Here is a 13,477-nt window from a genome sequence, read left to right as displayed (position 1 = left end):
GAGGGGTTTCTTGCATGCACAGCTCGTTTCAAATCCCCCCACAGCATCTCGATGGGATTTAGATCCGGGCTTTCACTTGGCCATTCCAGAACCCTCCATTTCTTTCTTTTCAGCCATTCCTTGGTGGATTTACTGGTATGTTTAGGGTCATTGTCATGTTGCAAGGTCCACCTTCGGTTGAGCTTCAACTTTCCGACAGATGGCCTCACATTATCCTCAAGCACCCTCTGGTACAATGAAGAATTCATAGTGGATTCTATGATGGTGAGCTGCCCAGGCCCTGATGCAGCAAAGCTGCCCAAACCATAATATTTCCACTACCATGCTTTACAGTTGGTATCAGGTTCTTGTGCTCAAATGCTGTCTTTGGTTTTCGCCAAACATGTCTTCTGGTACTGTGGCCAAATAGCTCGACCTTTGACTCATCTGTCCAGGGCACATTGTTCCAGAAGTGCTGGTCTTTGCCTCGGTGTTCATTGGCAAACTTTAGTCTTGCCCTGATGTTCTTTCTGGACAGCAAAGGTTTCCTCCTGGCACACCTCCCATGTAGATCAAATTTGTGCAGCCTCTTTCTAATGGTAGACTCGTGCACTTTGACATCAACAGTGGCAAGAGCTACCTGTAGGTCCCGTGATGACATTCTGGGGTTCTTAGAGACTTCTTTCAGCATCTTGCGGTCTGCTCTCGGGCTGATCTTGCTGGGTCGGCCTGGCCTGAACAAGTTGGCAGTTGTTTGGAATCTTCTCTACTTGTAGATGATCAAACAGTCGAAAGATTGATTTCAAATTGTTTTGAGATTTTTGTAAATCCCTTCCCAGACTCATAGGCATCTATAACCTTCTTTCTGAAGGCCTCAGAGAACTCTTGATCTCGGCATGGTGACGCCGCACACTTCAACAACAAAGAGCAAGCCAAACAAAATGTCTGAGGTTTAAATAAGACAGGTTCCTCCAAGATCCTCTCTAACGATGTTCTAATCATTTGCACCTGAGCTGGTGCACCTGATTCTAATTTTAAGTATTTGAGGATGTGATAAATGTCAGGGTGTACTTACTTTTTCCACATGCGAAATTTGCATTTATGTTTATTTAAATTATACAATGGACTACAAAATGTAAATGTTTCATGATATTTGTTATATTATATCACCTTTATCTGTCAATATTGTTGAAATGAAGATCAAATAGCTGTATGTTGAAATATGTTGAAAAAGTCAAAATTTTACATGGGGTGTACTGACTTTTTCACGTGACTGTATTATGCTACGGCAGCAGGAACCCTTTACAAGGACACGGGAGGTCGGGAGAAGCACACTCACAATGAAATACAGTAATACTTCTCAAAACAATAGGAAAATGTAGCCCCAAGTGGACTGCCAGTCATCTGTTGGGGTTATAGTTGAGACCTCTACTGATTTGGGGAACTCTCCCAACCCTCCTGGAAGCAACCTGATCCCCTTGGAGGCACCCTCATCCGAATTCAAAAAAATCTAAGACAGAACGATCCTGTGGACCATCGAGGAGAAGATCTGTATCGGGTTTCAGAGAAATCGGTTGGTAAATAAGGGACGAGTAGGGATCCGAAGTTACAGGCGGCAACCCCTCTGGGAACCCCCATGATGTGAAATCGAAAAATCGTAGCCTGAGTGATTGTGCGGGCTACTGTGTTGTATTGATGTGTGAAGTTTCAGAGCAATCAGCCGGGTGATAAGGGAGGAGTAGCAAAAATAGCAAAAAGTTAATGGATGGATGGAGGGACGGACGGACAGACATTCGGACATCACGACCCATTTTCTAAGTTAATCTCTTCGAGAATTGAGATTGAATGACCTAAACGTACATGGAAGGGCACACGTACAACAACCACAACCACAGCCACGACGACAGCAATGACGTGTTAGAATATATCCTTTTTTGCGCGTTTACTTCATTTTACATCCTCATGGACACTCACAGATAGTTATGCAACACGTTTGTCAAGTAAGACATATGCTGTCTTTTGATTAAACATGTCAGCGAAGTGACAAGAGGCATACTTAGTCCTGATATAACTAATGTGATGGTATTCAACCAGTCGGGAGAGGTCTCAATCATATCAAATGATGGAATAAAACTGGAAACTGACAACTACTTCAAGCATCTAATTGGTTCCTGGGTTAACACAACTGGCTCAAGATATCAAACAAGAAAAAGAGCAATCAGAGATAGCAAACCCTCACCAGGATGTATTTTCAGTGGTTGTTAAGGCTTGTGTTAAAACAAATATGGCGGCCGAATCACGTGACCGATGACTATCATTATTATTTTTCTCCACTAATTTATTCCTAGAATATGCTCAAGAAATTTCATCTTGATCGGATGACGTTTTGTACTTGTCAAATTATGACGTCATAATGGAGCACCTGTGACAATATGACATCATTCACAGATGTTATTCCACATAGTTCTTTACAATGAGCCATGTCTCAATTTTTTCTATTCAGTGCTTTCGGAGATATAGAGGTGCAAATTTTTTTGTTTTTTCTAAGATGGCGGCCGAACCACGTGACTTATGACGTCATAATTATCATTTAAAAATTCTGCAGGCGGAGTTTCACCTACGGTGAAAATTTCCTGTCAATCAGACCAACGGTTGCAGAGAAACTCATATTTATTCTGTTCGGACAAACAGACAAACAGACAAACAAACAATCAAACGGACTCAAATGCAATACCCTTATCCTCTGGCGAGGGTAATGAACACTATTGATAGATTATTATTTTAAAACAGGAAAATTAAATTTTCATATTTAACAAAGAAAGAACCCCACAAACCTTAATCCTGACATGTGATCTAATTTTGCTATACTTTCCACAATATGATTATTTTGGGGGTAAGAGGGAGGTTAAAAAAACAACACCATCGAATACAAAAGTTTTGATTCCATTTTCATTGGGTGCATATTAGGCTTTCAGATTAGCAAAATACAGAGAAAGATGTGTACACAAGAAACGAAGGAAAAGATCAAGACAATCCATCCTTCCTCACGATGCTGGTGTCAAATGATAGCTAACGGTCCTTGGCAGTGGAGGCCTACAAATCAATGGTAGTGAGATTGCTTTGAAGAGCAGAGGGAACGGTCACTTCTGGAACTCTGTCTGCAGCCAATGTGTCATGTGACTCCATTCTCATCATGTGATCGCTGTTCACCGAGCTTGGATTATTGCTCCTGTGGAAGTGTAACTCAGTGTAACTTATTGATTGGCACTGGTAACTCATTGATTAAAGACTGGTAACGATTTCGTAAATGGATGCCAAGAATGTGCACGAACATGGTAATCTCTTGTCCACCTGGTCACAGCCCCTGGCTGGAGCACCCCCCTATCGTTTGGTAAACGGAACTCGCAGCAGGAGGGGAGCGAGCTGATGCCAGGACTCGGTGCATGCATGACCTCGGGGCATTAGCGGAGAAAGGATTAGCGCGACAAGGCCCATAAAAACCAGAGCAAACGATGAGTCAGGAGACTTGTGACCAGAAGCTCTGACCTACGGAACGGAACGGAACCCTGTGATCAGCGCTGAGAGAGGACCGGCCGAAGAAGAAGAACCAACGACTTGAATTAACAATCCGTTTAGCTATTGTAGTCTTTATTGAATTGAAACAAGTGACTTACCAAATGATAATAAATCCTTACTTTATAAAGCTGTTTCGGTCATATTGGAGTCTTGAGTCTCCCACACCATTTCCCCTACACTCCCCTCCAAAGGCTTCAATTCATTCTGCAGAGTAAGAAGCAAGTTATTTTCTTATTATCTCACTTTTTTTTTCTTGTGTCCCACTGTTTATTTTATTATATTTTTTGTATTCCACATCGAGTTTTGTATCCCACTTTGAACATTTTGCGTTTTGTATCCCAGTTTTTTTTATTTATTAATAATTATTATTATCCCACTAATTTTTTGTTTGTTTGTTTATTTATTAATTATTATGATCCCACTAATTTTTTTATCTGCGATTTTTTTTTTTTGCGATATTTTATTTTGCGATATTTTGTCACAATATTATTTTTATTATTATTTATTATTATATAATTATTTTATTTTTATTATCCCACTAATTTTTATTATCCCACACCCAGTTTTGTCATAATATGCCCACAACGTTTTGAAATAACATGCTGTACTGTATATCGTTTTTGGTCCTATCGTTTTTGGTCCTATCGCTCAATTGTGAAGATTCACTTCAGAAAAAAAAAAAAAAATTCTCATATCTGGATCCGGATCTTCACAAAAATCTAATCAATTCGTCCTTGTCACACACCCAATCTATCCACCAAGTTTCGTCAGATTCCGTCCACAACTTTTTGAGATATCCTTTTCACAAACAAACAGACAGGGGTGAAAGCATAACCTCAATGTCCACCTTCTCTGGCGGAGGTATAACAAGGACATGGGGCCTAGAGACAGAGGAATTGCATACAGCAATGCTTGATCAAGAAGACTGGAGGCTGAGAATCAAGGTCTTCTGAGTTTAGAAGAAGAATATTGCCTACTGTACAATAGCACAGATTAAATAAATCCATCAAGCTATCGATTTCATTTCGTTGGTGGGAGCGGGGTGAGAAAAGTGTGACAGGCTCAAGGACAGCACCAGGGTGTTAAAAATTAATTTTAAAAAACGTTTTTGGGTCGTTTGTTGTTGTTGTTTTTAGGGTGAGCATTTCACAAACACTGACAACACATATATTATCTTTTGATGAGACCCTCTCGCAGACGTCACAATCACTATACCAATGTATACAATCACCCATCCATAATCAAGCTACTGTAGCGGTTGCCACTGAACATACACAATCGCCTTACACCTGCCGAGGACGCAACCACGGAGCGATCGTTGTGCCGGGCTCGCCCAGACCGCCCGGAGACGCTCAGTCTCGCCTTTCCCGGGCTCACCCGGCCCGTCCGGCGACACCCAGTCTCGCCGTTCCCGGGCATGTCCAGGCACGCCCGGCCCGTCCGGCGACACCCAGTCTCGCGGTTCCCGGGCATGTCCAGACTCGCCCAGGTCTCCCGGACACGCCCAGTCGCGCCTTTTAAGGGCAAACGCTCCGGCATGAGATATTCGAGTGCTTGTATATAATGCTGCCCAATAAACGGGCTTTTCGGTTTACCCAAGTTGATTTGATACAATAAAGAAACTCGGACGAATTCCAGCTTTGTCGCGTCTATTCTTTCGATTCGAGTAGGAGCACAGCTCCTTCATTGGTGACCTACCGAAATGGACACGGCAGTTGCCCTCAAACTGCCTACCTTCTGGGAGGCTCACGCGGCGGTTTGGTTCGCCCAGGCGGACTCCCAGTTCGCCCTGCGAGGCATCACCGCCGACGACACCTGCTTCCATCATGTGGTAGCAGCACTCGGCTCAGCCACCACGGCCCGCGCCCTCAGCCTCCTCCAGCACCCGCCAGCCGCTGACAAGTATGGCACGATCAAGAAGCTCCTCCTCGACGCTTTCGCCCTCTCAACGGCGGAACGCGCACGGCGCCTGCTCGACCTGCCCGAGCTCGGCGACACGCGCCCGTCCGAGCGAATGGATTACATGCTCTCGTTGCTCGGGGAGCACGCCCCGGATTTTCTTTTTCAAGAGCTGTTCCTCCATCAGCTGCCTAGCCAGGTACACCTCGCCCTGGCAAGCACGTAGATCACGGATCCCCGCGCCCTCGCCAGGGAAGCCGACAAGATCTCCTCGGCAGGCCAACGCATTGGGGCAGCGACCTGGAGCCCGCCGCCATCCGAAGCAACGCCCATGGCGCCCGAGCACCCGGCACGGTCGGCGGCCGAACTGCCGGCGCAATTGGCAGCCGCTACGCTGCGCCGACCGCCTCCAACACGACGACCGGGGCCTCCACCTGACCAGGCGTGGTGTTACTACCATGCCAAGTTCGGACAAAAGGCCCGGACATGCCGACCCCCGTGCACTTTTGGCCAGTCGGGAACGGACGGGCCGGCGTTCATTACCAGCCATGAGCGCCGGCCACACGGGCAACTTACTTTTCATCAGGGACAAAGCATCCGGACGGCGCTTCCTGTGTGACACCGGCGCCAAACTGAGCGTCATACCCGCCTCCGATCAGGACAGGCAGTCCGCGGTTTGCAGCCCCTCCTTGGTGGCGGCCAACGGATCGGCCATCCGCACCTTCGGCCCGCGCAACGTCACCCTCTGCTTCGGCAGCCAGCGCTTTCATTGGACTTTTGTGACCGCAAGCGTGCCCATGGCTCTGCTGGGCGCCGACTTCCTCTGCGCACATGGGCTGCTGGTTGACGTCAAACGGCGTCGCCTCGTCAACGCCGAGACCTTCAGCTCCCTGGCATGCACGTTGAGCAGCTCCGTGCCAACCGAGCTAGCATGCGCCCTCCTGGCGGCGAACGAGTTTGCTCGCCTGCTCGCGGAGTTCCCGGCCCTCACGCGGCCGACGTTTTCGGCCGTCACGGTACAACATGGTATCGAGCACCACATACCAACTACGGGCCCGCCGGTCTACGCCAGAGCCCACCGCCTCGACCCAGCCAAGCTCGCCGTGGCCAAAGCCGAGTTCGACGCTTTGGAACACCTCGGCATTGTGCGGCGCTCCGATAGCGCGTGGGCTTCGCCACTACACGTCGTACCGAAGCCGGGGGGGCGGCTGGCGCCCATGTGGCGACTACCGCCGCCTTAACGACGTTACCACCCCTGACAGGTATCCGATCCCGCACATTCAAGACTTCTCCGCCCGTTTGGCAGGACGGGTCATTTTTTCGAAGATCGATTTGATATGGGGATACCACCAGGTACCTCTCAGGCCGGCCGACGTCCCAAAAACGGCCGTCATCACGCCGTTCGGCTTATTCGAATTCCTTTGAATGCCATTTGGCCTCAAGAACGCGGCTCAGGCGTTCCAGCACTTGATGGACGGCGTGCTGCGCGACCTGCCGTTCCTCTTCGTCTACCTGGACGACATCCTCGTCACCAGCGCGTCCCGGGCCGAGCACCTCCTCCACCTCCGAATACTGTTCGGGCGCCTCAGCGAGCACGGCCTAATCGTCAACCCGGCCAAATGCCACTTCGGCACGACGGCCGTTGATTTTTTGGGCCACCACATCACCAAGAACAGGGCCGTGCCGCTGCCTACCAAGGTCGAGGCCATCACCGCGTTTCCGCGTCCGCGCTCCATCAAGGCCCTGCAGGAGTTCCTCGGAATGGTGAATTTCTATCACCGCTTCGTGCCCTGCGCTGCTCAGCTCATGCGGCCCCTCTACGAAGCCCTCCGGGGCAAGCCGGCCAAACACGACGTCGTCTGGTCTGCAGACATGGACGCGGCATTTACAAGCTCAAAGCGGGCCCTCGCCGACGCAACACTGCTCACTCACCCGGTGCTCAACACTCCCATCGCCCTCACCACGGATGCCTCCGACTACGCGGTGGGCGCCGTACATGAGCAATGGGTGAACGGGGTTTGGCAGCCACTCACTTTTTTCAGCCGGCAACTCCGGCCGAACGAGCTCAAATATAGCACGTTTGACCGCGAGCTCCTCGATCTACACCTGGCCGTTCGCCATTTCCGCCACCTCCTGGAGGGCCGACCCTTCACGGCTTTCGTCGACCACAAGCCGTTGGTTTACGCAATGGCCAAAGTCACGGAGCCGTGGTCGGCCCGCCAGCAGCGCCACCTCTCCGCCGTGTCGGAGTTTACCACGGACATCCAGCACGTCGCCGGCAAAGACAACGCCTTGGCCGACTGTCTTTCTCGGGCCAGCGTGAACGCGGTCCACCTCGTCGTGGACTTCGCGCTTATGGCGGCTGACCAGACCACCGACACCATGGTGCAAGCCCTCCGGGCGGCGGACACGGGCCTCCGCCTGTCCGACATCCCCTTCGCGGACACTGTCCTGCTCTGCGACGTCTCCCAAGGCCAGCCTCGCCCCATCGTGCCCGTTACCTGGCAACGCCGCATCTTCGCCTCCCTCCACGGCCTTTCCCACGCGGGCCGTAAAGCTTCCCAGAAGCTGGTGTCGGCGCGATTCGTCTGGCCCGGCCTTCGACAGGATGTCCGCGATTGGACCAGCACCTGCACGGCCTGCCAACAGGCCAAGGTCCACCGACACACCCAGGCCCCGCTGGCACCTTTCACCGTGCCCGAACGGCGTTTCGACCACGTCAACGTGGACCTGGTGGGCCCCCTCCCCCCATCACGGGGTTTCACACACCTGCTCACCATGGTGGACAGGACCACCAGGTGGCCAGAGGCCGTTCCCCTCGTCTCCACCACCACCGCCGACATGGCGCAGGCTTTCATCGCCACCTGGGTCGCCCGTTTCGGCGCACCGGCGGACATCTCTTCGGACCGCGGGCCGCAGTTCACCTCTGAGCTGTGGGGCGCGGTCGCCCGCAACCTGGGGGTCAGGCTCCACCGTACCATGGCCTACCACCCCCAAGCCAACGGGTTGTGCGAGCGGTTCCACTGTTCCATGAAGGCCGCGCTCATGGCCGGCCTTCAGGACGGCGGCTGGACCGACCGGCTACCGTGGGTCCTTTTGGGCCTCCGCACGGCCCCCAAGGAGGACCTCCAGGCGTCCACCGCCGAGCTGGTCTACAGCCAGCCGCTACGCGTCCCGGGCGAATTCGTGCCCGACGCTACCAGTCCCTGGTCCGCAGCTCGCCAGCGCTCGGACCTTCAGGAGACCGCCCGACGGTTTGCCCCCGTGCCAAAGTCCCACCACGGTGACCCCCAGTCCTACGTCCCCCCAGCGCTTCGCACAGCGGAGTACGTTTTTGTGCATCATGACGCACACCGGGGGCCACTCAGGCCGCCGTACAAAGGACCCTTCCGGGTCCTGCGATGGGACGACAAGTCCTTCGTCATCGATGTCGGCGGCAGGTCGGACCGGATTTCGGTGGACCGCCTCAAGCCGGCGCACGTGGACATCGACCAACCACCTCGGTTGGCCCTTCCTCCGCAGCGAGGCCACCCCCCGTCCACGGTGCCTCCCGCTCGACCACCCACCCCCGCACCGGACCCCCCCCCCCCCCACGACCCTCCAGGGGTCGCTTCGGCCGGGTCATCAGGACCCCCCTTAAATTGACCCTGCCGGTGCAAGTCGATTCTGGGGGGGGCGTGTGTAGCGGTTGCCGCTGAACATACACAATCGCCTTACACCTGCCGAGGACGCAACCACGGAGCGATCGCTGTGCCGGGCTCGCCCAGACCACCCGGAGACGCTCAGTCTCGCCTTTCCCGGGCATGCCCGGACTCGCCTTTCCTGGGCTCGCCCGGCCCGTCCGGCGACACCCAGTCTCGCCGTTCCCGGGCATGTCCACGTCCAGGCACGCCCGGCCCGTCCGGCGACACCCAGTCTCGCCGTTCCCGGGCATGTCCAGACTCGCCCAGGTCTCCCGGACATGCCCAGTCATGCCTTTTAAGGGCAAACGCTCCGGCATGAGATATTCGAGTGCTTGTATATAATGCTGCCCGATAAACGGGCTTTTCAGTTTACCGGAGTTGATTTGATACAATAAAGAAACTCGTACGAATTCCAGCTTTTTGTCGCGTCCATTCTTTCGATTCGAGTTGGAGCACAGCTCCTTCACTACCACCTACAAGACCTGTTCTGCCGGAAAGTGCCGGATTCTTTTCTCAAGATTAAATCAGACCGAATTGAGTTATTTTGCTTTTCACGCAACATCAGACAAGCCGAGGAATGTCACGTTTGATTCGTGTTTTTGCTACCTATTCCCAATACCTGGAATGTTTTGTTTATACTCGTACTTTATGGTACAGTGGATCTTCAAAAATAGGATAAACAACAACAATGGACCGTTTCCCAAAAATCAAATAGCTTAACATGGACAAGACAATATTGATAAACTAGAATTCTACTCTATTAATAGAGCCGGTGCTTTGGCAAATGTTGAATTCTGTCCTCACAATTGGAAGAGTTAGGATTTGGCCAAGTCTTTGGATTTTGAGTCAAGAAGATTGGAAACTTGAACTTGAAAATTGAACTCGAGTTCCGTGTGCAACTTCCATTTACAATTGAATGCAGTGAGAGAAGAGTTGCACAGGTGTCTCCAGAAGCACCTTCAATCGTTTCGAACATGATATTAACTTGCAGGTGACACTGGAAACTTTAAAACTGTACCTTGTAAAGGTTTCTGTTTGTGAACAGGATATTTCAAAAGGTTGTAGACGGATTCAGATGAAAATTGGTGTGCAGTTTGTGTGTGACAAGGATGAATCTATTCAGTTTTGGTGAATATCTTACTTCGGATCTAGATCTGAGAATTTTACCTCCGCCACCAAAGGTGGATGGAGGTTATGTTTTCACCTCTGTCTGTCTGTTTGTCTGGTTGTTTCTTTGTGAACAGGATATCTCAAAACGTTGTGGACGGATTCGGACGAAATTTGGCAGAGATGTAGAATGTGTGACAAGGACGAAATGATTAGATTTTGGTGAAGATTCGGATCCGGCTAGGATAATTTTTAAAGTGATTCTTCACCATTGGGAGATTGGGCCAAAAACGATACATAGCAGGATATCTCAAAATGTGATGGATGGATTTGTACGAAACTTGGTGGACCAGTTTGGTGTCTGACAAGGACGATTCGATTCGATTTTGGTGAAGATCTGAATATGTATTCGGATATGATAATTATTTAATTCTTAAAGTGATTCTTCACCATTGGGAGATAGGGCCAAAAACTATACATAGCAGGATATCTCAAAAAGTTAGAGATCGATTTGGACGAAACTTGGTGGACCAGTTTGGTATGTGACAACAACAAGCCGATTCGATTTTGGTTCAGGTCCAGATCCAGATATGGCCTATCAGTGGGACCTAAACTGTGTAGTCTGGCGGAGTGCCGAGTGTATTACGCTGCCGAGCAAGTGCCGTTCCAGTTCAATCTGTAATAATATCTGAACAAAAGTATTTTGTCATTGGGATAGAAGTGAAAACTTGCTTGTGTAGCTTATAGTGAACTGTGCGCACATATAAATCTATATAGACAGACAGCTGGGCCCTATAGGGCTTGTCCTATCCAGATTACCCAGGTTGTATATTAACGAAGGTCACAAAAGTGTACACGGTATTCAAATTATTAAAAGACTCATGCTGAGACAAAACCGGTGATAACCTGAATGGCAGAAAGTGCAGCCACGTGATCAAGGTATGTCAACAAATAGGCGGGCGAGATGCTCTTATGAGGGCTTTGCTTCGACCGGCTACAATGTGCTTTTGTGGTAGGTAGGCCGTCGTTAAACTGTTTTTATCAATTCTTCTTTTCCTCAAAATGTATCCTTCATCGTGGTAAAATGTAAAGTGTGATGCCAACAAGGTAGGTGTTAAATCCGCTCTTATTTGTACGGTATGTACAGTATACTGTAGGCCTGAATGACTTTGTAAGTGTAAGTGTGACTACTGAGTGGTTTGGTCCTGGTAACTGGTCCAAAGAGGTTCCGGAAGTGATGATCCGTTTGTGAAGACCATTTGTGAAGGGTGTTTCTATTATTATATGTATGTAACAATATGGCGTGTTGTAACCTCGCCCCCAATCCCTACTTCGGACAAAACTGGGTGCACCGATTGGGTGTGACAAGGAAGAATTGATTAAATTTTGTAGAAGATTCTAATCCGGAGCTGTATCAGAGAATTTTGTATTAAAAAAAAAAAGGGTCCTAGTAGTGTCCATCTTGTTTATCCCATGTACCTCGTCCCAGCCCTCTCCCTTCCACAGATCTCCCGATGTCCCTGTTCTCCACTGTTGTTGTGCTTCCCTCTCCCCCCCCCCCCCCCCCCACCCCTTTGTCTCCCGCTGCCTTTATTATTATGTTTCATATATGTTTATGTTTATGCTTTTGTGGTTTATGTGTAAGCTCTTACACGAGCCTCGACCTTGTATACAAAAAAAGAAAAAAAGTGATTCTTCACTATTGAGAGATACGTCCAAAAACTATATGTAGCATGATATTTCAAAAAGTTGTGGACGGATTGAGACAAAACCTTATGGACTTTTTGTGTTTGCGACAAGGAAGAATTGATGAAATTTTGGTGAAAACTCAAATCCGGATCTGAGCTATCGGTGGGATACAAAACATAAACTGTTCAGTCTGGCGGGGGTATGCGCTCTACCGAGTGTCGTTGTTTTCTATTGTGTGGATCTTCGATATGAAAGTTGTTTCATAGCTGAAATACATAAAGTATCGTTTGAGGAAACAAATGAACACATTACTTGTTAACAAGAGTGTTGACAACCTGAAGCAGTTGAATTATGAATTGAGTGTGCTTGGTGCCTTCACACGGGTATCATCATCCTTCGTCTGCTATTGATCACGAAGGTTCTATATACAGATATATATGTTGGAACCCATCTGTGGATCGGTCCCATCGGCCGATGGGTCTGACCCGTTTGGCGACCCATCTGTGGATGCACGAGAAATGACAATGCAGACCCATCGGCCGATGGGTCTGCGCCATCTGCGGATGTGTTGTTCACCTTGAAGGAATGTGTATGCATCAATGGTGGATGAGTTAACCTAACCCTAACCCTAACCCTAACCTAACCCTAACAACTAACCCTAACCCTAACCCAACCCTAACCCTAACCCTAACCCTAACAACCCTAACCCTAACCCTAACAACTAACCCTAACCCTAACCCTAACAACCCTAACCCACATGTTATGGATTGACCATATGGAGTTATTAGTAACTCCCAACCGCAACCAGGTCGACTCCATATGATGAGTGGATACCAGAGATAACGTTACCGCGTGGCAGGCGGTGCTTATCGCTCCCAGCAAGGTGCAGCAGCAGCTGTATGGGACACCTTGCTGGCGGTTCTCCACTGATGATATGAAGGTCGCATAGTGACTGATATAAAAACCGAAAGGTTCACAGAGTTACAAGTGTATGGAAGCCTCACTGCGTTGCCCTGATGAAGCCCCAACAAGGGCGAAACCAGGTCGGTAACTGTGAGTTTTTCATGCACTTGTGACAGTATCTGAATTTATAATCCGTAATGACGCACTGCTAGATGGTTCCTCTGGAGCTTTGCAGGCAATGCGGACATGCATGGCGATGACGTCATGTTGTCCGCTCATTAGGTTGGAGAACCAGATTACAGATACCATTATATACATATTTATATACACACACACAGTCACGTGAAAAAGTAAGTACACCTCATGTAAAGTTTTGACTTTTTCAACATATTTCAACATACAGCTATTTGATCTTCATTTCAACAATATTGATAGATAAAGGTGATATAATATAACAAATATCATGAAACATTTACATTTTGTAGTCCATTGTATAATTTAAATAAACAAAAATGCAAATTTCGCATGTGGAAAAAGTAATGTACACCCTTGGCTCTAATAGGTGGTATTGACCCCTTTGGCAGAAACAACCTCAAGGAGGCGTTTCTTATAACTAACTGTCTACCAGTCTCTGACATCAA

At 49.2% G+C, this 13,477-nt stretch overlaps 1 protein-coding gene across 6 annotated transcripts in view; it reads left to right on the top strand.

Moving 5' to 3' along the window:
- LOC137426744 (E3 ubiquitin-protein ligase RNF130) overlaps positions 1–13,477 on the top strand; it is a 188,571-nt gene that overhangs the window by 24,440 nt on the left and 150,654 nt on the right. Inside the window, exon 1 of one of the 6 annotated variants that reach the window (XM_078775077.1) lies at positions 10,913–11,183. The exons of 1 other annotated variant lie outside the window; for it this stretch is intronic. The gene's annotated coding sequence lies outside the window, so the exon portion shown is untranslated. 4 more of the 6 variants (XM_068115587.2, XM_078775079.1, XM_078775078.1 and 1 more) reach the window with 4 other exon arrangements.

This window comes from Myxine glutinosa, chromosome 1 (assembly GCF_964187855.1).
Source record: "Myxine glutinosa chromosome 1, kmMyxGlut1.1, whole genome shotgun sequence".
Classification (NCBI taxonomy): Eukaryota; Metazoa; Chordata; class Myxini; order Myxiniformes; family Myxinidae; genus Myxine; species Myxine glutinosa.
This window is presented reverse-complemented; position numbering and strand designations above follow the sequence as displayed.